This window comes from Crinia signifera, chromosome 1 (assembly GCF_055691185.1).
Source record: "Crinia signifera chromosome 1, ASM5569118v1, whole genome shotgun sequence".
Taxonomy (NCBI): domain Eukaryota; kingdom Metazoa; phylum Chordata; class Amphibia; order Anura; family Myobatrachidae; genus Crinia; species Crinia signifera.
In genome coordinates this window covers 41600710-41623706 of record NC_139217.1, presented here as the reverse complement: position 1 = coordinate 41623706, position 22997 = coordinate 41600710, and the positions used below count along the sequence as shown (strand labels likewise).

General features: G+C 46.9%; 1 long non-coding RNA gene across 1 annotated transcript in view; it reads right to left on the bottom strand.

The window, feature by feature from the left end:
• The window catches only part of LOC146081030 (uncharacterized), an 82358-nt gene that overhangs the window by 12016 nt on the left and 47345 nt on the right, over nucleotides 1-22997 (bottom strand). The window contains exon 2 of the long non-coding RNA XR_014475053.1: nucleotides 3928-4013. This is a non-coding gene — a long non-coding RNA (uncharacterized LOC146081030). The remainder of the gene's footprint in view (nucleotides 1-3927; nucleotides 4014-22997) is intronic.

The window sequence follows — 22997 nt, the reverse complement described above, 5'->3', positions numbered from 1 at the left end:
TTTCCCTTTTAACATAATTAATATTGCTAACTTGGCCAATTTAAGCAATTCTTAATAATATATTAATATAGTATTTGTACTTTAAGAGAATGATCAAGGTTATTTGCTTTCTCATACAATACATAATTGCCCTCCTACAATAAGTGTATTGTCCTTCTACAACTGATTGGTCAGATAGATGCAGAGATTTATGTCAGAACCCCTTCAAAACAGGGGAGTAATAAGCTATGGTTTTTGGTGGTTTACTTTGACTTCGATGCTCAGGGGCTTCAAAGCCACAGCATAAACCTGCTGAGAAGCAAATTTGCCCCAATGTTTTGATCAAAGCACATGTTTGAGGACCTCCTAAAGAAAGTTATTGATGATCATTGGCCTAGAACACTGAACACCAATTGTTACTTTTCCCAGGTTGTGGTCCAGACAAAACCACTCCGTGGACAAAGCCAAAAATAATCCTGGAGACCACAAAATACCTAAAGCCATATAATCTGCAGGACTCTCCGGTGCTGGCCGATGACCGTTCTCCGGAGTCCACCTATGGACAAAAATGGTCTACATGGGTGGATAAGAGGAAGCCACTACTCTCCAAGGAGAACATTGCTGCCTATTTATGGTTTAGTTCAGACAACATGGATGGGCCCAGGGGACTACTGGAAGAAGGTTCTGAGGATGCTGGACTGTAAAATATAACTTTTTGACTTAAATGATTTACAAGAACGTAGTCTCAATCAGGAATCGCTAGTATAAACGTTTGGGGCTGGTCAACTTCCCCTGGATCAGGGCCACTAATGTCTATCCAAATAATTGTGTTGGAAATTGTCAGGTTCACAAGCTATAGCTGCAGCAAAATAATTACACATGTGTTGGGGCTTCCCAGGCTGTAACCCAATAGAAATATTGTAGAAGCTGAGCCAGGCCACCAATGTCCATGAGGAGTCCAAATCACCATCAACAACCATCCTAAATGACTACAGAACCTGGCAAGACATTGTAGAGGTTAAAATTTACACAAAAACATACATTGTTATACTTGAGCAATCCACATTTTACCAACTGGCTTGAAACTTTTTGGGAAGCTTGTTAAGAATTGTTTAGTATTTTTTTGCTGGGGGGGGGGCGGCGGGCATCTTGTTTAGGTGTGCGCACCTAAGGAGTATGACTCTTGCACATCTATTGAAAAGGATTCTAGAACAGACTCAATGGGGGAAAATTACTCAAATGGAAGTTCTGTTTCACATGGGATGTTGCTGTGGGCAACCATTCGGAATCTACTTATTTATTTAGCACCTTCTAGAGAAGATAAGATTTGATTGATTGCCCATAGCAACATCCCAACTGAAATAGAACTCCCACCTTAGTAAATTTACCACCAATGGGTTTATAGTAAGAATCACAATCTTAAAATCTAGCCCGATTTTTCTCCACAACTTCCAAAGTGAACTCTACATGATAGTTCTAATCATCACTTTTGTGTATGCATGGTGCAAGAAATTATGAACTATCATATCTTTTCATTGAATTCCCTTTCTTCCACAAACTTGGATTTACACGAGGGAGTTTAATACCCTGCACATTGATGATCCTGTGTTTCCAGGTCTCTGTGCGATGTTTCAAAAATTTTCTGGGGCTGCCTGGGACCTTCCAGGGTGGCAGAGATGCATGCGATCCATCACAATTTGTTGTGATGAATCGCATGCGTCCCTGCTTGCCACTGGTCAGGTGGTCAGACGGCCAACAGGTCTGATGCGCACAAGCATATTGGGCAGATTTGAAGGCCCGATTCATCTAAATTTGCCCAAATCGCCTTGTTGTATGGGCACCTTAGGAGGGAGAGATTACAGCTATAGTCTGGACCAGGCAAGGGCAACCTGTAGCTCTCTAGCTGTTGTGAAACTTAGTCCTAGCATGCTGGGATGTGTAGTTTTGCAATAGCTTGAGAACCACAGATTGCCTTTGCCTGGCCTGGACCATTTAAAAATGTTTAGCCCATCACTAAACCAAACCAGGAGGCTGCAATTATCCTTTATGACAGTTGTCAGACACCTCCTGCTTGAAAGAAAGGAGGTGTGAAACCGCGCTTTTACCTATTAATAAGCAACAGTTAAAGGTAAAAATACATTTATTAAAATATACCACATATATGAATAAATGGAAAAAATGGTACTGATTGCTGATAAATAAAATATGGAGCCGTGATAGTCACCCAGTTTTCTCAAAGGTGAGAGTCTCAGTGTCCGTTCCTATGGATGCTTCCTGATGTATCCCAATGAAGTGGGCCGATGGTGGACTTTAGGAGTGATGTAATTCTCCAGCCTAGGGAGCCCCTGTTGGTAACGGGCTCAACCTGGTTTGTATTTTTCCAGCCAAGGGAGCCCCTGTTGTTATAGGGCTCAACCTGGTTTGTAGGTATGGTGTCCTGGTAAATTGGGGCTGCTGGGATATTTGTTGAGGAAAGCTGGTCCGGTCACAAAGAAATAGCTGAATCTGGGTGACAACAGTATGTGTCAGGGCTCCAATACACAGATGCGTTTCGCTCTTAGAGCTTTTTTAAGGTGATGTCTTGAAAAAGCTCTAAGAGCGAAACGCGTCGGTGTATTGGAGCCCTGACACCCACTATTGTCACCCAGATTCAGCTATTTCTTTGTGACCGGACCAGCTTTCCTCAACAAATATCCCAGCAGCCGCAATTTACCAGGACACCATACCTACAAACCAGGTTGAGCCCTATAACAACAGGGGCTCCCTTGGCTGGAAAAATACAAACCAGGTTGAGCCCGTTACCAACAGGGGCTCCCTAGGCTGGAGAATTACATCACTCCTAAAGTCCACCATCGGCCCACTTCATTGGGATACATCAGGAAGCATCCATAGGAACGGACACTGAGACTCTCACCTTTGAGAAAACTGGGTGACTATCACGGCTCCATATTTTATTTATCAGCAATCAGTACCATTTTTTCCATTTATTCATATATGTGGTATATTTTAATAAGTGTATTTTTAATAAATGTATTTTTACCTTTAACTGTTGCTTATTAATAGGTAAAAGCGCGGTTTCACACCTCCTTTCTTTCCATATATTGTGTTTGGGCTTGACACCCTTACTTATGAAACCGCTGCTCTAGCAAAGTCACCCATTTATAGGCGCCCTCACGGGACACCTTGTGCCCCACCGCCCTCTTTACCTCCTGCTTGAAGCTGGCTTGGTGTCAAGACCTTTTTATGTTTTTACCCAATTTCAATGTTACCTTAGTCATTAGCGCAGCTGGTATATTATATGAAGTCACAGCCATCTAATTGTATTCCTTAATAGATTTATGCAGCAACTGGAAGGAATAAATTCCAATTTAATTATTTCATGCAGGAAACGGCAGATGAATAGGGTGTAATTTCTGTTTATATCATATATATGTTTTCTAGAAGGTGATTTTTTGTGACTATCCCTTTTTCTCCATTCAAACTTAACCAATCTATTAAATGAGGTACCATTTGAAAGATTAAGTTCTATCCTGCTGACTAATTGTTTACAGTTGAACATTGTATGGTTTGTTTACAAATCAACTATAATTACAGTGTTGGGGTACCACATACATTTCCACTGGAATTATGCGTGTCCCCATGCATTGCATAACATGAGGAAACAGAACCATCATAACATTTCAAAAGAGTTTTAGATTTCACAATCTATAGCATAAGTTACTCATAACAATGGAAGATATTATACTATAAACTGCCACTGCAGGACATGCGTCCGTAATCGGAGATCTGTCCCTGACACCGCATCCCGGCAGCTACAGCAGGATGAGCGCATGCAGGCCTCGGTACAAACCTGAGAACCATCTGCCCGGGCAATTCCCTGCTTGCAAAGCCGTGGCTAAGGACAAACAATTGGGGCATGCAAAGGCAATGCAAAAAAAGGCTGCTTACCTTCCAGACCTCAGGTGCAGGGGTGGGGTCCTGGGGTGCACACCAGTAATGAGAGGTGCGACCAATGTGGAGACCTTTCAGTAATACTGCATACAAAGACAAGATTTCAAGATGTAAAATGTAAAATCCCAATTGACTTATAATTCACTAGCCAACAAAAAAACATCTTTTTATTTGTTTCTTTTACAAAAATAGAATTTTTTTTACTAAATTTGGGTCAGGAAAACCGAATATGACCTTAGAATTTGTTTACTAGCTCTAGTTTTAGATACACTACCTGTGATACATGTACTTCTGTAGTAAAAACCAATATTATATTAATATGATATCTGTACACAATAGAAGTAGCAATTGTTCTAATTCAATCGATGTACAGGTAAATTAGCAGAAAATTAGATAACAAGCCTTGCTATTTCGTATGACCACCTATTTTTGAGTGCGCCTTTGTTTTACTTGTCGTTTGTACTCTTGTCCTGGAGCATCTCTTGTCTCCATCCAACAGTAGTCTGCAAGCATGGAAACGTCCCATTTACCCTGATATCTTTGTTCCATAGCTGAAATATCTTGGTGGAATCTCTCACCATGCTCATCACTTAAGCCCTGTACACACGGGGGGAGATATATTGCTCAGCAATATATTGCTCAGTGTCTCCTTTTCATCAGTGACCAGAGATGGTCGCTGATGAAAAGGAACCTCTGCCGGGGGGAGCCCGGCAGTGGTAATCAGCTGGGCGCAGGAGCAAGCTCCTGCGACCAGCAATTAGAATGGGGCTGAAACCGGGAGTGCGCACCCGGCGATTTATTGCCAGGGCACACTCCCATCACTGGCAATATGGCCAGCTATTATAGCCCATATCGCTGCTGTGTGTACACGGCTCTACTGCACCACAATTCGGAGGAAAGAAGTCCAGGAGAAAATTGAGTGACATATATGACTAACATATTTATTGAGTAACAGAATATGGCTGACAATAACTCAGGATACCTGTACTAAGGATTGCCAACCTACTATTTATTTAGTGTTTTTCGAAGATCCCTCAAATTCTCTAGCATTTAATGAAATATGGTTATATCTCAGAACATAGAGCTAACTCAGCATTTTAAATGCCATATTCACATTTCCCATGCTCGAGTAAACTAGAAATTACTATTTTTGTTTCGGAAGCATTTTATCTGTTGGCTAGTGTAATAATCATTGCAATAACATTTTGCATTTTTAGCAGGGTTCTTCACATAGTTATGGCCATAAGTAACGGCTTACCCACCGCGACCAGGTGACAATTAGTCAGGCAAGTCCCTAACGTTTTGGGGGTACACATCTAGGGCATGGGGAACTCCAAAGCGAAGCAGCCGAATGACCCCAGGGCAACACAAAAGTGGAAAACTATATAGTGAAGATAGGTTAGTGAGAGAGGCTGCTGAAAATAGCAGGGGTAAATTAGTGAGAAATAAAAGTGGGAAATAAGTTACATTGAAACAAAACACATGATAAGGATGAAAATAAGTTAAACTGTGTTGCTCCTGAGGCCAAACTGCTACGGCAGTCTAGGGGGACCCAGAAATACGCCCCCCCATCTGATAATCCGACATACATTTGTGCAGGACTCACCTTGCTCCGCATGCAGTTTAAGAAATGCCAGGAACCTAATTAAAACCAATATATAGACAGGTGGGCACGACCACCAAGCAGAAGGGGTCTCTGGACTTCTATTGTGTATGAAAATACACGGCATTAGGTATACAGTGGTGGGATTCTGGGGTGCACACCAGTAAGGAGAGGTGCGACCGTGCGGAGACCTTTCAGTAATACTGCATACAAAGACAAGGTGCAGGTGCATAATTTAAACTCACAATTGACTAATAATAATCATTGCAATAACATTTTGCATTTTGAGCAAAGTTCTTTGATCTAAGGTGCCCCGTAATATGTATACTCCATACATATTACACATCTTCCTCATATACTCATACATACATTAGTACGGATGGTGTAATGGTTAGCATTACTGCCTCACACTGCTGAGGTCATGGGTTCCATTGCCCAAACTGTGTGGAGTTTGTATATTCTCCCTGTACTTGTGTAGGTTTCCTCCGGGTAATCCGGTTTCCTCCCACAATCCAAAAATATACTGTTAGGTTAATTGGCTCCCAACAAATTAACCCTAGAATGTCTGTGTGTGCGTGTACATGTGGTAGGGATTATAGATTGTAATCTCCACTGGGGCAGGGACTGATGTGAGTGTTCAACTACAATATACTCTGTAAAGCGCTGAGGAATATGTGTGCACTATGTAAGAAACTATTAATAAATAAATAATAATAAATATTACAACCTCTTTCCTATACTCATACATGTTACACCCCTCATATACTCATACATATCACACCCCTTCCTGTATATATTACACCTCTCCCTCCTATACTCATACATATTACACCCCCCTCATATATTCATACATTTCACACCCCTCCCTCCCTTTCCCATTCATATTACATCTCTCCCTCCTATACTTATACATATCACACCCCTCCCTCCTATACTTATAGATATTACTAACCTCCCTCCCCTTCCCAGACACATTGCACCTCTTCCTCCTAAACTCATACATATCACACACCCCTTCCCAAACATATTTCACCTCTTCCTCCTATACTTATACATATCACACCCCTTATCCCTAAACACGTTTTCTGTTCACAGCTACAGGGATAGGATAACATACCTCCCATCTTTCATTGGTGCTCCAGCGGGATCTTTGCGTGAAATTTTGTGGGCGTGGCCTCACGACAAGGGGGTGTTGCCTTCACAACGCTTCACTCGTGCAAGGGAATGCCTTCAGGGAATAGATGTTGTGCGCACGTGCATAGCGTCTATTCCCCGCTGAGAAGCGGATGGCAAGGGGGACTCACAACTGCCCCTCCCCCCCCCCCCCCACCGCGGGACACTGCTGGCCCCGGGAGGGCTGCAGGAACGCCGCCAAAAACCAGGACATTCCCGCTGTAAACGGGACAGTTGGGGAGGTATGAGATAATGGGACAAACTGAATGTAGCTACAGGTTGTTACTCTCTCCCATTGTCATAAAATCCCTGATTTCCTCTATTAGTGTATACAGTGTATATTGCCATAGGGATCATTGAGCCCTACATCTGCTATAGGCGATGTGTGTTCCCATAATGGCCCTTTATTCAGATCTGATCACAGTACAAATTTGTTCTCAAAATGGGCAAAACCATGTGCACTGCAGGTGGGGCAGATGTAACATGTGCAGAGAGAGTTAGAGTTTTTTGAGTTATTTTGTTTCTGTGCAGTGTAAATACCGGCTGCATTATTTTTACACTGCAATTTAGATTTCAGTTTCAACACCCCCCACCCAAATGTAACTCTCTGCATGTTCCATCTGCCCCACCTGCAGTGCACATGGTTTTGCCCATTTTAAGAACAAATTTGTACTGCGATCAGATCTGAATAAGGGCCCATGTGTTACATGCACAGTGTAACGGAGTGTGAGGTGAGGAGGTGTTTCAGTAAATGAGTCCATATATATTCTACTGTTGAACTGTTACGAGAAGTAAAATGTTTTTCAGCACCATGGACAGGGGTGACACGTTACTGTGCTGATTCTCAGCAATGCCGTCCTGTCAGCCTTCTGTCCTGTCTAACAAATACATAAATGGGTACACATGGGGGGTGTAATAGGGTGTGAGAATCAGAAAGTGAGAGATTTGGTGAGAATTCTCCAGTTTTTTTTTTTTTAAAGAGGCAATCATCTACAGTGCAAAACCAGGTTGAGTTTGCTATGTAAATGATTGCCGCTTTAAAAAAAAAACTTCAGAATTCTCACCAAAGGGCCCATTTATCATTCAATAATTTCAGCTACATCCCTGAAAACTTCCATTTTGGGGGGTTATCTACAAATATTGAGTATCCCCCAAATGTATCAGGAGGGACCGCACCGCTGCCGGCCGCATTCCCCATAGGTTTCTGTGGAGGATGCGAAGCCAGCGCATCGCATCCCTGGGCTACAGCCATCCTGAGAAAGCGGTAGCCCATTGTAGCCTATGGGCTACACACCGCACTGCTAAACCCCCCCCCCCCCCCTGCTGCCTGACTCAGCACATTGCACATGCCTTTCAGGATCACATTTTACAATACATTGTAAATGCAATCCGTCATAAATGGGCCCCCAAATCCCTCACCACTTTCTGATTCCCGCACCCTATTACATTGCCCGCCTTCTCTGATATCATAACAATAGTTATTAGTTAGTTGCTGCAGTGGCAGCAGGGTACAGGGAGGAATGGCACCATGGGTAGAAGGATGAAGCCCCATTCCTTCTTCTCAGATGGCATGCATGGGCTTTGCTCACTTACCATTCATACCAAGCAACTGTGGTACATCCCGCCACATATCGCAATTCTACTAATCACATATGTACTAACGTATGCGATACGTATTATAAAGGGCAGCTCTTCCAATAAGAGCTGCCTTTGAGGAGCACCAGGTGGGGGGGTGAGCGGGTCTCCGTGGATCTCCCCCACCTGCTGTGCCCAGCAGCCTTCCTCTCTGCCTCCTCCCTGCACCCGGAAGAAGTTCAGGGAGGAGGAGGTCAGTGGTCCGGGCAGCACAGCAGGAGGCTGCCCGGACAGAGGTGAGGGGTGGTGCGGCGCAGATTGGCAGTGGTTGCGTGGGGTGGTTGGGGACATGAAAAGAAGATCATAGGCTTCTGTGGGGTTACACCAGCTTGAGCTGGCGTAATCCCCGTGGTGAAGCCCCGGTAGTTGGGCCTTAATGCATATGAAAATGCTGAAAACGCACATAACAGGGTTTTACCGCATTATCAGTTTAGTACATCCCGCCCATATAGGCGGAGCCTTTCTTCCTATGCATTGAAGATATGCCAGGACTAATCAGCAGGGCACAGCCAGAGGAATGAATGTAGCCTTCAACATGCAGCTGCCAATTCTTTCCTCGGCAGTACAGGTAGCACAGGATAGCCGGATTGTGGAGCAGTACAGGTAGCACAGGATAGCCGGATTGTGGAGCAGTACAGGTAGCACAGGATTGCCGGATTGTGGAGCAGTACAGGTAGCACAGGATAGCCGGATTGTGGAGCAGTACAGGTAGCACAGCATAGCCGGATTGTGGAGCAATACAGGTAGCACAGCATAGCCAGATTGTGGAGCAGTACAGGTAGCACAGGATAGCCGGATTGTGGAGCAGTACAGGTAGCACAGGATAGCCGGATTGTGGAGCAGTACAGGTGGGACAGGATAGCCGGATTGTGGAGCAGTACAGGTGGGACAGGATAGCTGGATTGTGGAGCAGTACAGGTGGGACAGGATAGCCGGATTGTGGAGCAGTACAGGTGGGACAGGATAGCCGGATTGTGGAGCAGTACAGGTGGGACAGGATAGCCGGATTGTGGAGCAGTACAGGTGGGACAGGATAGCCGGATTGTGGAGCAGTACAGGTAGCACAGGATAGCCGGATTGTGGAGCAGTACAGGTGGGACAGGATAGCCGGATTGTGGAGCAGTACAGGTAGCACAGGATAGCCGAATTGTGGAGCAGTACAGGTGGGACAGGATAGCCGGATTGTGGAGCAGTACAGGTGGGACAGGATAGCTGGATTGTGGAGCAGTACAGGTGGGACAGGATAGCCGGATTGTGGAGCAGTACAGGTGGGACAGGATAGCCGGATTGTGGAGCAGTACAGGTGGGACAGGATAGCCGGATTGTGGAGCAGTACAGGTGGGACAGGATAGCCGGATTGTGGAGCAGTACAGGTGGGACAGGATAGCCGGATTGTGGAGCAGTACAGGTAGCACAGGATAGCCGGATTGTGGAGCAGTACAGGTGGGACAGGATAGCCGGATTGTGGCGCAGTACAGGTAGCACAGGATAGCCGGATTGTGGCGCAGTACAGGTAGCACAGGATAGCCGGATTGTGGATCAGCACCAGCAGTACAGGTGGGACAGGATAGCCGGATTGTGGATCAGCTCCAGCACTACAGGTAGCACAGGATAGCCGGATTGTGGCACAGTACAGGTAGCACAGGATAGCCGGATTGTGGCGCAGTACAGTTAGCACAGGATAGCCTGATTGTGGATCAGCACCAGCAGTACAGGTGGGACAGGATAGCTGGATTGCAGAGCAGCACTGGCAGTACAGAATAACAGACAGATGGACATAGTATCCACACGGACAAGAACATAGTCTCACAGACCGGTAGGGATGTGCTGGTCAGATTTCAATTTAAAGGTGAGCCCACCAATCATCAGGAGTTGGGTAACTAATTACCAAATGATAGACTGGAGCAGCACTTGCATCGCCCCCTGAACTAGCCGACATGATGTCCTGGTTGCTAAGCAATTTCCGGGACTGACGCTGCTGGGTGACAGAGCCAAAGTACAGAGTGACTCATAACAACATCTCAAATGTGTATTACTAAACTGGAAAATAAACAACATTCATACCAGAGCATTTATAGTTCAGTAACTAAGCCTACAATTGGTATTTAGCACCAGTGTGTTAAACTATTGGTGTCACCCATTGAGACATTGTCAGATCTCCTTAGCACACACTCAAATATTCTACTAGCTGCTGTTGCAACTATCCATAAACTCACCTAGAGAATGACAGAATGTAAGTGGTTGCTATGGGCAACGCCAACACTTAATTTTGTAGAAGCTTTAGTAAATCTTCCTCTAAACCTGTAGAGGGAACTGTTACTATAATGTCCTTTATGTTATGTCGTACAGTATGTTGTTGGGATGTGACCATTTGTTAATATACAGTAGTCTTCTGTGACATTCTGTAAAACCCTCATTTCTAACCCAGAGCGCTTATTGTCGATAAAAACATTATTATAAAGAAAAAGAATAAAAATATTACTATCTGTAGACGTCTTGCTGTAATGATCATTGCCACATTAGCCTGTAAGTAGGACAGAAGTCAGAAGATAGTAAACTGTTGAGTTTCTGTTCTGCCACAATTACACCCACATCTGCCAAATAATAGCCTCGTTAATTAGTGTGATGAGTATGTCAGTCATCGTTAGTTCTTTGTCAGGAACCACAAAGCTCTGCAGATCCCAGACAGTAATAATTCATATAAAATACTAGTTTCTTGTTTTCCTTTTCTGTGAATATTTTAGCTTGGAGTGTTCTGCGATCCCTTAAATGGAATATAGTGATTGGCGTAGTCATGTCAGACTGGAGACTGGACGGGATAGTTAGATTTGTTTGATTTGGGCAAGTTATTTTGTTACTGTGCAGGGTAAATACAGGCTGCTTTATTTTTACACTGCAATTTAGATTTCAGATTTGAACACACTTTACTCAAATCTAACTCTCTCTGCACATGTTACATCTGCCCCACCTGCACCCCAGCATGGTTTTGTCCATTTGCTGAAAAAGCAGCCCTGCCGTCAGGTCTGAATTAGGCCCATAGCACTGAAATCAGAGTGGCAGAAACCGATTGTTAGATGCCGTTGTATGGGGTAGATAATAGAAAGAGAAGAGGGCCCTTTGATTCTAAAGGGGAGAGGCAGACAGGGGTGGCACAGATAGAGTGGGCAGGGGACAGAGGCGTAGGATGGGAGATGGCTGCTTTCCATGAAGTAAGTTTTGAAAGCCCCTTTGAAGGTTTGTAGAGAGGTGGAAAGTGTGATGGGGAAAGCGACAGAATTCAAGAGGTAGTGAACCCGCACAAGCGCATTTGTAGCTCTGGGTCTGTGATGCCCCAAAAGACATGACCCTGGTATTTGGGGACAGCATCAGGCAGCAAACGTGGTTATTTCAATCCGTGCCTAGGCCAGAGGCTGCTTCCTTGGCTCTTGCAGCTTGATTTCAGTGCCAATAGACCATCACATTCCTCTCCATCCATTGGGTAATTGGGCCATGTTTGGGGTAAGAAGTCGGCTTTTGGTTTTAGCCACGTACAATACCATGGAGGGGATCTCCCCTAAATCTTATTTTGACCCAACCTTCATATCCCTTTAGTCTGGACGGATCACTTAGGAACGTTGTGTTGATTAGAACAAATTTAGGGTATGCCTTCTCTAAAAAATTTGAAAATTTAGGGTATGCCTTCTCTAAAAAAGTTGAAACCCAACTTGTACAGAGATCTCTGCTCAGGATTAGCTGCACGCCAGTAACATAAATGGTCCCCACGGATCTGAGCTTACGGCAGCTGCACTCATCAGGCCTGATCCTGGGACTGGTCATTGTTGAATAATACGAGTTCATGTATTAAGCAGTGAAAGGAGTGGAGAAGTGGAATACTTTAGACGTTGCTCATGGCAGCCAATCAATTCCTGGCTATCATTTTCTAGCTTGTACTTGATAAATATGACTTTGTAGCTGATTGGTTGCTATGGGCAACTAGTCCACTTCTCGTTTCACAGATTGATTCATCAACTCCTAAACTCGAAACTGTTCCCCAGAGGAGTTTTAAAATATCTGTAATAATGAGATAATAATTGGTGATCAGTGTTTTATACAATTGCGACTGCGACAGGGGCGGCAGCCATTTTGTGTCACTTCACTATGAACTAGTGATCTCCCTCTTGATGCTGTCTGCATTTCCATAACTATATAGTCAGGCCACAAAATGGCCGCCTTCAATGTGAGAATGAGCTTAGTGCTCTTTAAACCATAAGCTTTGCAGTGCAATCTGTGGAATGCCATGTAGCAGCCATCTTGGTAGTTGTAGTAAAAGCTGGAGGAGTAGTTTTGCAAGTATGTATTTGAAAACTTTGACTTATTTATCTGTGTGCCCATTGGAAATGTAGCCAAGTACTATTTTTTATAGAAATAATGATATAATTAGAGGCATAATACAAATACAAAACATATTTAATGAAATAGTTAATTGGTTCAAGGGTCCTAATCTTATCCGTTGGAGTCACGACCCATCGCCTTCGTGCAGACACCTATGACTCATCGGCCATTTCCCCGCTGATGACCTGTACTCAGTCTCCCAATGGCTAATCACTGCTCCCCCACAAATCGTTGTTTCAAGTCATCCCTACAATTTACCCATCATTCCGTATAACCTATATCCTATGAAAAACGTACTTTCTTTTACTAATTGGAACCTCAAGTGTATATAATGCAAGTACCATATTATCCTCTTCCCAACCTCATGTCACCTATCCACTCATAATTCCCCTGTAGCAAGACTTACTTTGTGTTCTATATTAACCTTAGTCCTGCTGTGTGTGTTTCAGTGACATACTATGTAGACCAAGGTGTCTATTTATGAAGCAGTGAAAAGAGTGGAGAAATGAGCCAGAAGCTCAGAAGTTGGTTGAAGTTGCCAGAAGTTGGTTGCCCACGGTCGTCTTTGAAGTTACACGTATCAAGTGCATTCTATACAATTATTTGTAGCAGTTCCACTGGTTTCGCAATTTCATAAATAATAGACGACACCCCCCCCCCCCCCCCCCCGAGTTCCATCTCCGCTTGGGCAACAAAGTTCTGGACCATGATTCACTCTTCAAGTTGAGATAATAGTGCTTAGCATTTTGCTAATGCTGTACAGAGAAGGAGAAGGAGAGCATATAACAGAGGTGTGGAGGCCCAATGGGCTAAGTACTGGTCGTACAATAAGCAAAATGGCATACGTGTGTACGAAAAGAGGCATGATACTGTACAAGGATGCCTCGGTGGATGAGCAGACACGAACAGGTCACTGCTCAGGAGACCTTATATTCTAATGATGAGGCTAAGACGTAAGTGACAGAGAGAAAGACTTGGGGGAGTCTGGAGTAACAAGTGTGATGCTACAGTTGGAACCACCATCAAAGGGTTACCTCTGTCCATATTATAGTGCATGGAAATACCATTTGGAGCAGAGATGATACTCAGTCTAGTTTCTATGATAGATTTATTATGTACACGTTAGGCTTGTAGAGGTCCATGGTGACCCTATCTGGACATAGGCTGTGCTAGGAATAGGGAATGATCTTCTAGACAGCTTTGGTGATCATGGATTTGCAATGCCCCCCAATGAGTGGAGGGAAAGAGGGATAAGAAGAGCCTACCATGGATGTTAATGTGGTTGAAAGATGAGTACTCTATTGTGCAGACTGCAGTTTTCCTGTTCTCCAGGGAGGTTTCATGCCCTGTCCCAAGATGGCCACCAATATCGCTACCGAACATGGGTGTTGCCATCTTGAAATTGTGTGAGTGACTGTTAGAACGGGTGCCAGACGACTCACCAACAGTTGGGATTCTGACAGTCATTACCCCAATGTCGGAATCCCGACAGTTGGATCCAGGAGTAGACGAGCTTTGGGTTCTGAGACAATGGAGGAGAAGCCATGTTCTCGGCCAGCATAGGTGTAATATTCAGTGTACTTCTGTGCTGCCCTTACTGAGATCTTCCAATTGGAGTGACTGATATTAGTCAGACAGCATAACCACTGCTGCTGTTCAGTGCTCCGATCTGGATGTGGAGATCTGAACAATGGTGTTTTTACTGTAGTAATAGGAGACATAGGGGGAGATTCTCTAAACTAAAAATGCGGTAAAAACCCTGTTTTTTGGGGCAATCTTACTATGCCCCATAGAATCCTATGGGCTTCTATAGCGACCCACCGCTGCCTTTCTCTGACCCCCGCTGCCCCGCACCGCCCCACTTCCCCCCTCACCTGTGTTCGGGCAGCACAGAGCTGTGCTGCCCGGACCTGTGACCTCCTCCCTGCACTGTACATCCTCTTCCGGGTGCAGGGAGGAGGAGAGCCCGGCGCAGCATCAGCGCGGGGGAAGGAAGGGAGGGGGGAGATGCCGGGACCCGATGGGACCCGCTGACTCACCGCAAAGGACAGCTCTTAACGCAAGACCTCGCCTTTGCCATAATTATCGCATATGTTAGAGCATATGCGATAATTATGTATGCGATGGGCGGCGGAGGAGGGCGGAGCTGGGCTGCGGATGTTAGAACATCCTGCCCATAGGGTGGAAATTTACTATTATGGGAGTTCTATTTCACATGTGATGTTGCTATAGGCAACCAATCAGAATCTACTTCTTATTTTTTTAGCACCTTCTAGAAGATAATAGATAGTATTTAATTGGTTGCCCATAGCAACATCCCATGGGAAATAGACCTCCCATCTTAGTTCATTATCCTCATATGAATCTAATGGTTAACTTTGATTACAAACATTGGTACTCTTTACCTAGATGGGCGCCAGCGATTGAAATCGCGGGCGTCGGGGGTAAAAATCGCGGGCATCGCGGGTAAATTGGGATGCCCGCGATGACCGCGATTTTCCCATAGGGAACAATGTTAAAAAGGCTGATTGACCGCGATTTTACTGTTAAATGCCTCAATGGACCCGATTTGGCCATAGGAATCAATGTTAAATGGGCCACAGAGCCCAAATAGGCACAATTAACCCTTAAATGTCCCCCCCAATTTTTAAAGCCACCCCACGATCCACGCCAACCCGAAGCATGGCGAGCGCAGCGAGCCCGCGAGGGGCGGCGGTACGCGTCCTCCGACCTTTTCATGCCCTACTATCCACTAGGGCGTGGAGTGAGAATAGAATAGTGTGGCGAGCGCAGCGAGCCACCGAGCCCGAAGCGTGGCGAGCGGACGCGGATACCTTCACAGGTAGACGCGTCCCCTCGCGGGCTTCACAGGTGTCCGCGTCGCCACGGACACCTGTGAAGCCCGCGAGGGGACGCGTATAACTGTGAAGGTATCCGCGTCCCCTCGCGGGGCTCGCTGCGCTCGCCACACTATTCTATTCTCACTCCACGCCCTAGTGGATAGTAGGGCATGAAAAGGTCGGAGGACGCGTACCGCCGCCCCTCGCGGGCTCGCTGCGCTCGTCACGCTTCGGGTTGGCGTGGATCGTGGGGTGGCGTTATAAATTGGGGGGGACATTTAAGGGTTAATTGTGCTTATTTGGGCTCTGTGGCCCATTTAACATTGATTCCTATGGCCAAATCGGGTCCATTGAGGCATTTAACAGTAAAATCGTGTCCATCGGGCCTTTTAACATTGATTCCTATGGCAAATCGGGAGCATCGCGTCGCGGGCATCGCGGGTACATTTATGGCCGGCCGCGACGCGACCGACACGATTTCCATGTTTAACATGGGTTTCAATGGGAAATCGCGGGCATCGCGTCGGTCGCGGCCAGACATAAATGTACCCGCGATGCCCGCGACGGGCGCCCAACTAAGTAAAGAGTACCGAAACATTCAGTAGAATCCAATTGCAGATACGTCCACGGTCGTCGTTGCTGAGTTGTACGGGTGCACTAGTTGTCATAGCGACACACATATGACCCGTGCGTGGGAGCATATGCATCATGTGACCCTATGCAGGTGAGAGAGGATGTGTGCCACCAATGTGTAATGGGCTTAACAAATTGTGTAGCCTTATATGTAATGGGCATTACGGTGTGTGTCATAATGTGTAATGGGCATTACGGTGTGTGTCATAATGTGTAATGGGCATTACGGTGTGTGTCATAATGTGTAATGGGCATTACGGTGTGTGTCATAATGTGTAATGGGCATTACGGTGTGTCATAATGTGTAATGGGCATAACAGATTGACATATTCTGTAATGGGCATTACGGTGTCTGTGGCTTTATGTGTAATGGGCATTACGGTGTGTGGTATATTGTGTCATATCAAGCCCCCTTTTTGTGATGCCACGCCTCCTTTACATTAGGCCACGCAGCTTCGCCACGCAAGGGACGCGTCTGCTGCAAAAGTTAGTTCTCGGACCACCCATTACCATATTTCTAGGTTTGCCAGTGACTGTACCCACACTACTCCATCAGCGTGGCACAATATCATGATTGGAGGTCACAAGCAAATGGGCCTGTGTGTTCAAAATGCCAGGGCCGATTTTTGGTCCCAGTCCGGCCCTGCAACAAACATATTATCCTGTGGCCATTTCATTACCACAATGCATTGATCTCATAAAGGGAATGTTTGTAATAATTTAATAAAAGGTTGATGGTCATTTGCTCCCATACATTACCAGATTTGTTTTCCCACCAGACAGATTGGACAGACAAATGTTTAGGTGTGTATCCATATTTACTTGCTTTTCTACTTTGCTTGCAAATTAGAACCATGCCCTATATTATTATTATTTTAGAACTGCTATATAATTACCAGTAAACCCGCTCGAAGCAAAAGCTTCAAAAGTTAGTCTGCTACCTTATGGGTGACATTTAATGAGATGCGAAAATATTATTTGTGAGATTTTTTTGTAAAAATAAAATGGCCGAAATCGCACGTTTTCCCGAATTTGCATATTTAATGAGATGCGAAAAACGGCAAAAACATGCGATGCGATGGCCCAGGGCTGAGAGACCAGTGAATAAATTACATAGGAAAATCGCATCGCTTCGCATCGCACATCGCATGGCCCTAGAATGGCCCATGCCATGCGATGCGATTTCACTACGCAGAATAGCCCACTAAGCAAATTGCTTAGTGGGCGCCGTGCTAGGAAACAAGTACCTTGTGTTTCATTTTAACATTCTTTTTACAGGTGGACTACAAGTCTCAGTGGGCCCATTAATGCCCCGCATGCTGGGACTTGTGGTTCGCCAAATTCGAGGCCTGCTGGCACTTGTAGTTCACCTGTATAAAGCAATGTTATGAATGAGTGTTTTAACCCTATCAGGCCGGTGTTCAAAGCCCAGGGACGCCGGTGACAGCCCCGGGCTTCAGCCCTGGATGGGTGAAACCTGGGGGGGACCCCTTTGTTGGGGGGGGGGGGTCCCCACTCCCCCAGGGACCCCCTCCAAGGCTGACCAGCCACGGTGCTCATGGTTCGGCCGGGGGACCTTATGTAAAAAGTGTCTCCCGGCTGTGGCATGACACTGCGGGCTGTTGGAGCCCGGTGCTGATTTCAAAATACGGGGGAACCGCCAGATTTATTGTCCCCGTATTTTTGGAACCAGGACCGGTCCAAGAGTCCGGGGCTGGTTTCAAAAATATGAGGGACCCCTATGCTTTTTGTCCCCCATATTTTTGGAACCGGGTCCGGCTCAATGAGCCAGCGGCTTGTTATGCTCAGGAGGGGGGACCCCACGCCATTTTTTTTAAACACAAATTCGCACATTTCCTCAAATTCGCACATTTTCATGACTAAAAATCACCAATTATCGCACTTAATCGCACTTTTTAGCCTGGAATACGCAGCTCATTAAATATGCGAATTTGCCACAAAAAATGCGATTTTAAAAGTGCGATAATAAAGTTACTAAAAATCGCATTCTATTAAATGTCACCCTACATGTCATAGAGCCACAATGCAGTGGTGGTTATTAAATAAAGATCTGATTATATTTTCCGATCATCCCCTTATCCTCTAATCACAGAGACCATATGGAAATGATGATCTTGAGTTCTAGTCCAGTGGGTGTGTTGTGAGCATTGTTACCCTGCACTATGTGTGGTTACTGATCCGGCCACCATCAGCCACCCCGGAGGTCACGGGTCAGTTGTCTGAATTCAGCACCCCCCCTCCCTCCCTTTATTTTGGTGTTTTCTATAATACTGTCCCCTTTCACAGCCCCTGATAACTATCACCCAGGTGATCAGCTGTTTCCTTCCCACAGATTCCTAGAGACACCTGGGTTTATGTCCTTATCTCCTATCTGTATCCTGTCCCTAATGCTGGGTCACAGCTGATCACACCCCACCTTGCTGTCTGGGTCTGTTGCTGGCTTGTTATAGCTGCATTCCCACCTACCACCCCCTGTAACTAGTATGTATGTTATGTAACGGTGCCTCCTACCTCCGTGTCAAAGGAGGCTGCCGCTGTCCACAATGCTGCCCCGCCATCCGCTGCCATCACTGGTCCCCACTGCTGCCATCCCCGCTGGTCCCCAACGGTCCCTGACACAGATATGTATCGTCCATGGTACTGCGCATGTGCTGGCCCCCATCTTCTATGGGCTGCGTCAGCTCTCCCGGCGCGTGTACACTGCAGATGACAGGCACCAAGACCGATGCATACGCAGACCCTGATTATATCAGGGTTGCCGACCCTCCCGGAATTTCCGGGAGTCTCCCGAAAATCGGGTACCCCCTCCCGGCCCCCGGAAGGGTGGGCAACCCTCCCGGATTCAGGGGGGACCCCCGGTGACCCCCGGATCGCGGCATTAAAATGCCGCAATCCTCGGGTCTCAGAGGAGGGGGCGGAGCTAAAACGGCAAAATCGCGTCATTTTAGCCCCGCCCCCTCCACGGAGATACATGAATTTGCTGCTTTACCAGCATGGGGGCGGGGCTTAGTGATGTCACTTGTAAGCCCCGCCCCCTGAGCGGCTGCTGAAACTCTCCTCTCCGGGCTTCTCCCGGAGAGGAGAATCTTAAAGTCGGCAACCCTGGATTATATGGGCTGCAGCCAAAGCAGCCCATAGAGGCATCCTGAGGGTCCTGCCAGTCACAGTGAAGCCATTGCAGTCTCACTGACTGCTTCTGGTTCACTCGTCCGGCACCACTTTTTTTTTTTCTGTTTTGATCGTGCACCATAGTAAATAGCTATAAATACATTTATACATACAAGCCTATACATTTATTAATGACCTGTTGTGAATGTTGTATTCCCCGGGACGCCAGCATCCGGGATATACTACGACAGACAACCGGATCTTTAACAGCGTTAATCAGCTGACGTCTGATCTCTTCCTCCCCTCTGATGAGCAGCCGCTCTCTGATCTCAGCATCGGTCCAGGTTATATTACCAGTCATGCTACAGCCGGTCAATATTGTGGGCTGGCAAAGGGTCAGGCTGAGGGTGACGTTGTTTGTCGGGCTGGGTTTCTTGTAGCTGATCAGGCTGTGGTGCAGGATGTGGTGCTGCAGGCTGTGGTGCTGCAGTATGTGGTGCAGGCTGTGGTGCTGCAGTCTGTGGTGCTGCAGTTTGTGGTGCAGGCTGTGGTTCTGCAGTCCGTGGTGCAGGCTGTGGTTCTGCAGTCCGTGGTGCAGGATGTGGTGCTGCAGGCTGTGGTGCTGCAGTATGTGGTGCAGGCTGTGGTGCTGCAGTCTGTGGTGCTGCAGTTTGTGGTGCAGGCTGTGGTTCTGCAGTCCGTGGTGCAGGCTGTGGTTCTGCAGTCCGTGGTGCAGGCTGTGGTTCTGCAGTCCGTGGTGCAGGCTGTGGTTCTGCAGTCCGTGGTGCTGCAGTCTGGGGAACAGGCAGTGATGCTGCAGCCAGGGCAGGCGACGGGGGGGGGGGGGGGTCAAAGGGGACACCTGTACTGGACCTCAAGCTTGTTAGGGGCCCCAAGGTTCTGAGGTGCTATGGGGCTGTTAGCATAGCTGCAGCAATGCAGTGACTAGCAATGGTTTATAAAGGCACCCCCCTGGTTCCTGTAAGGGTACTTACTCGGACCCTCCTCCGGTATTAGTGAAATATTGTAACAATAAAAAAAAACATTCAATATGTAGTATACGAAAAATGTTTTGCTCAAGGGGGCGGGGTTAGGGGGGGCTTACAGAGATATCAGTGTACCGGGCCCCAAGATTTCTGTTACCGGCCCTGGCTGCAGGGTGTGGTGCTGCAGGTTGTGGTGCTGTGGTCGGCAGAGCAGGCTGTGGCTGTGGTGCAGGCAGCAGGCTTTGTCCTACTATGCCACTGTGCTCCAATCAGTGTCTCTCTTCAAAAGCTGGGTCAAATACTCCGGGTCCCACATGCTTGCTGGGGTCAAACCGCATCATTAACTGGGAGGGATTGCCGGGGCAGATTGATAACCCCGCTGCGAGTAGGTCTGAATTAGGCCATAAATCTCTTATAATTTTCCTCCCCCCACTTCGACCACTGCACACATGAATAAATACACACAAGTATTAATATTCCGCTTTCCATCCTAACCTGAGGATGACTGACATCAGTACACAGCGTTCCTGACAACCACTATACAAACCCCGCTCTCTCTTTATGTTTCCACGAGTTATAAATAGGAAATTGCGTTCGGCGTATTCATCACATCTCCCTATCTGAGTTCAGTTCCTTCCATTTAATGAGCGCCTGTTAAACTGACAACAATGACGGGATTAAGTGACAGTTGATAGACATGAGCGATGACAGCGGCACACTGTATTACGTCATCCCTTCCATCTCCCAGATGATTCAGGTCTCTCCCTCCGGGAAGACGGCTGAGGATGGGAACGCCGCACTGTGTACAACAAGATGAGGAACATCATGTAGCAACAGAGGACTTGTCAAGTAAACTCATTAGACAGGATATATGGGCATATTTCACCTGGGTGTGACAGAGGTATTGGAAGAATGCTATGTAGCACATTACAGCCTCTCCGCCCTACGTCTCCTTTGATCTTTACAAGATCCCGCCCTTCTCTGCAGCTATAGCTGGAGGTCGCGCTGCCGTCATTAGTGGTGCTTGGCGCTGTGTTATAGACGTGGCTTCTGTATTGGGTCTTATGGGAAACAATCTAAGCACGGTATTGTATTGCAGGTGGGCCTGGAATCGGGACAGTTGGGAGGTATGTAGATGTGAGCCAGTGGAGAAGTTGCCCAGGACAACCAATCAGCTTTGAAGTTACATTTATCAGGCGCATTCTATAAAATTCTACGTAACAACTGATTGGTTGCCATGGCTAGCTCATGTATCCATTCTGGTCACTGCTTTATACAGTTTCCCCAAATATCCCTGGCCGCCGGCACCCGATACTTACTTACTGGGTCCGGCAGTGCTGGTAAATCTTCTGCTGTAATTGCTCCTATAGGGAATCACAGTCACTGCTCGGCTTGGAATCTACAGAGAATGGCACGCCAACCACGGCACCATGTATCACTCTATATTTGGTTCCCCTCCTTATTTAAGAGAGTCAGAGTATTAGGCCCCATGCCTGTACTCCAGTGTCCCTGTTTGAGCTTTCAGTGTGATATTCAGTGTTCTGATCTGGTTTGTATGTTGAGTCTTCTTGCCGGCTCCCTTGAAACTATTCCTAGTGGTCTCTTGGCTTTTACATTGACCTGATCCTACGCATCTCCTGATACCCCAACTTTCCCTTTACTCTGACTTCTTTCTGTCAACCACACTCCAGTAGGCCTCATTGATCAATCTCACTGCCTAAATCAGGTCCACCAGTGTTCACCAGCCCCGTACATAGGAAACTGCTACCTGCAAAGTTCAAACCCCTTTCCAATGTCCCTGGTGAAAGTCACTGGGAGAGGTGGGCAGAACAGAGGCCGAAGGAGAGACCCGTCGCCTATGCAGCAGCTGGGGACAGACCTGATGAGCGGCGTCGGCGAGCATCCAGAGCCTCCCGCCCACGACACCTCTGGTCCCGTCACACAGTGTGCACCTCTTCCCAGCGACGCACCATCCAGGTACCACCTCGCCTCCCCTCCCTAAAGGTGTCCATACACTTGACCGATTTGGGCCGGTTTCGCCTGATCCAGACGGATCGGGCAGAGAAATCGGCCCAAATCGGATGTTTGACATCCCCACCGACCCGATGCGCGGCACATGGGTGCGGACCCTACATATTGAACCTGCACATCGCGGGTGCGTTTTAGCACCCATGATGTGTTGGTCCGATCCAGGTGTGTGACAGCGGTGAAGCACCGCTGTCACACACCTATATGCAACAGGGGGTCCGTGCGGTCTGAAGCGGGCATCGGCACGGGAAGCGCTTCTGATTTTGAAAATACTGGCTGCACGCTGCTTGGCTGAATCTCAGTCAATCAGCGCTTCCCCCGCCGCCCAGCAGATAGCGCTAGTTATTTCCAAGTCACTGCAGGGACCCCGCCAACTTAATACACAGCTCTGCAGGGACCCCTCTGACTGCAGCTGCAGACAGCGCCGCAGGTACCCCCGCGCCGCACGGACCCCCCTGCCTGCTCCTGCCAGCTCCCCGGGGGTTATACATGCAATAAACCGCATGTGATTTATTGCATGTATAATTTGGCACATCAAGTCGTAAGCAGCCTCCCGGGGAGCTGCCGGAGGTCTCTACAGGGCAAACTGGTCCAACTTGTCCTTAGGATAAGTCGGACTAGTGTATGAGGACATTTAATTTGTCCCAGCCATGGGGGGGGGGGGGTTAG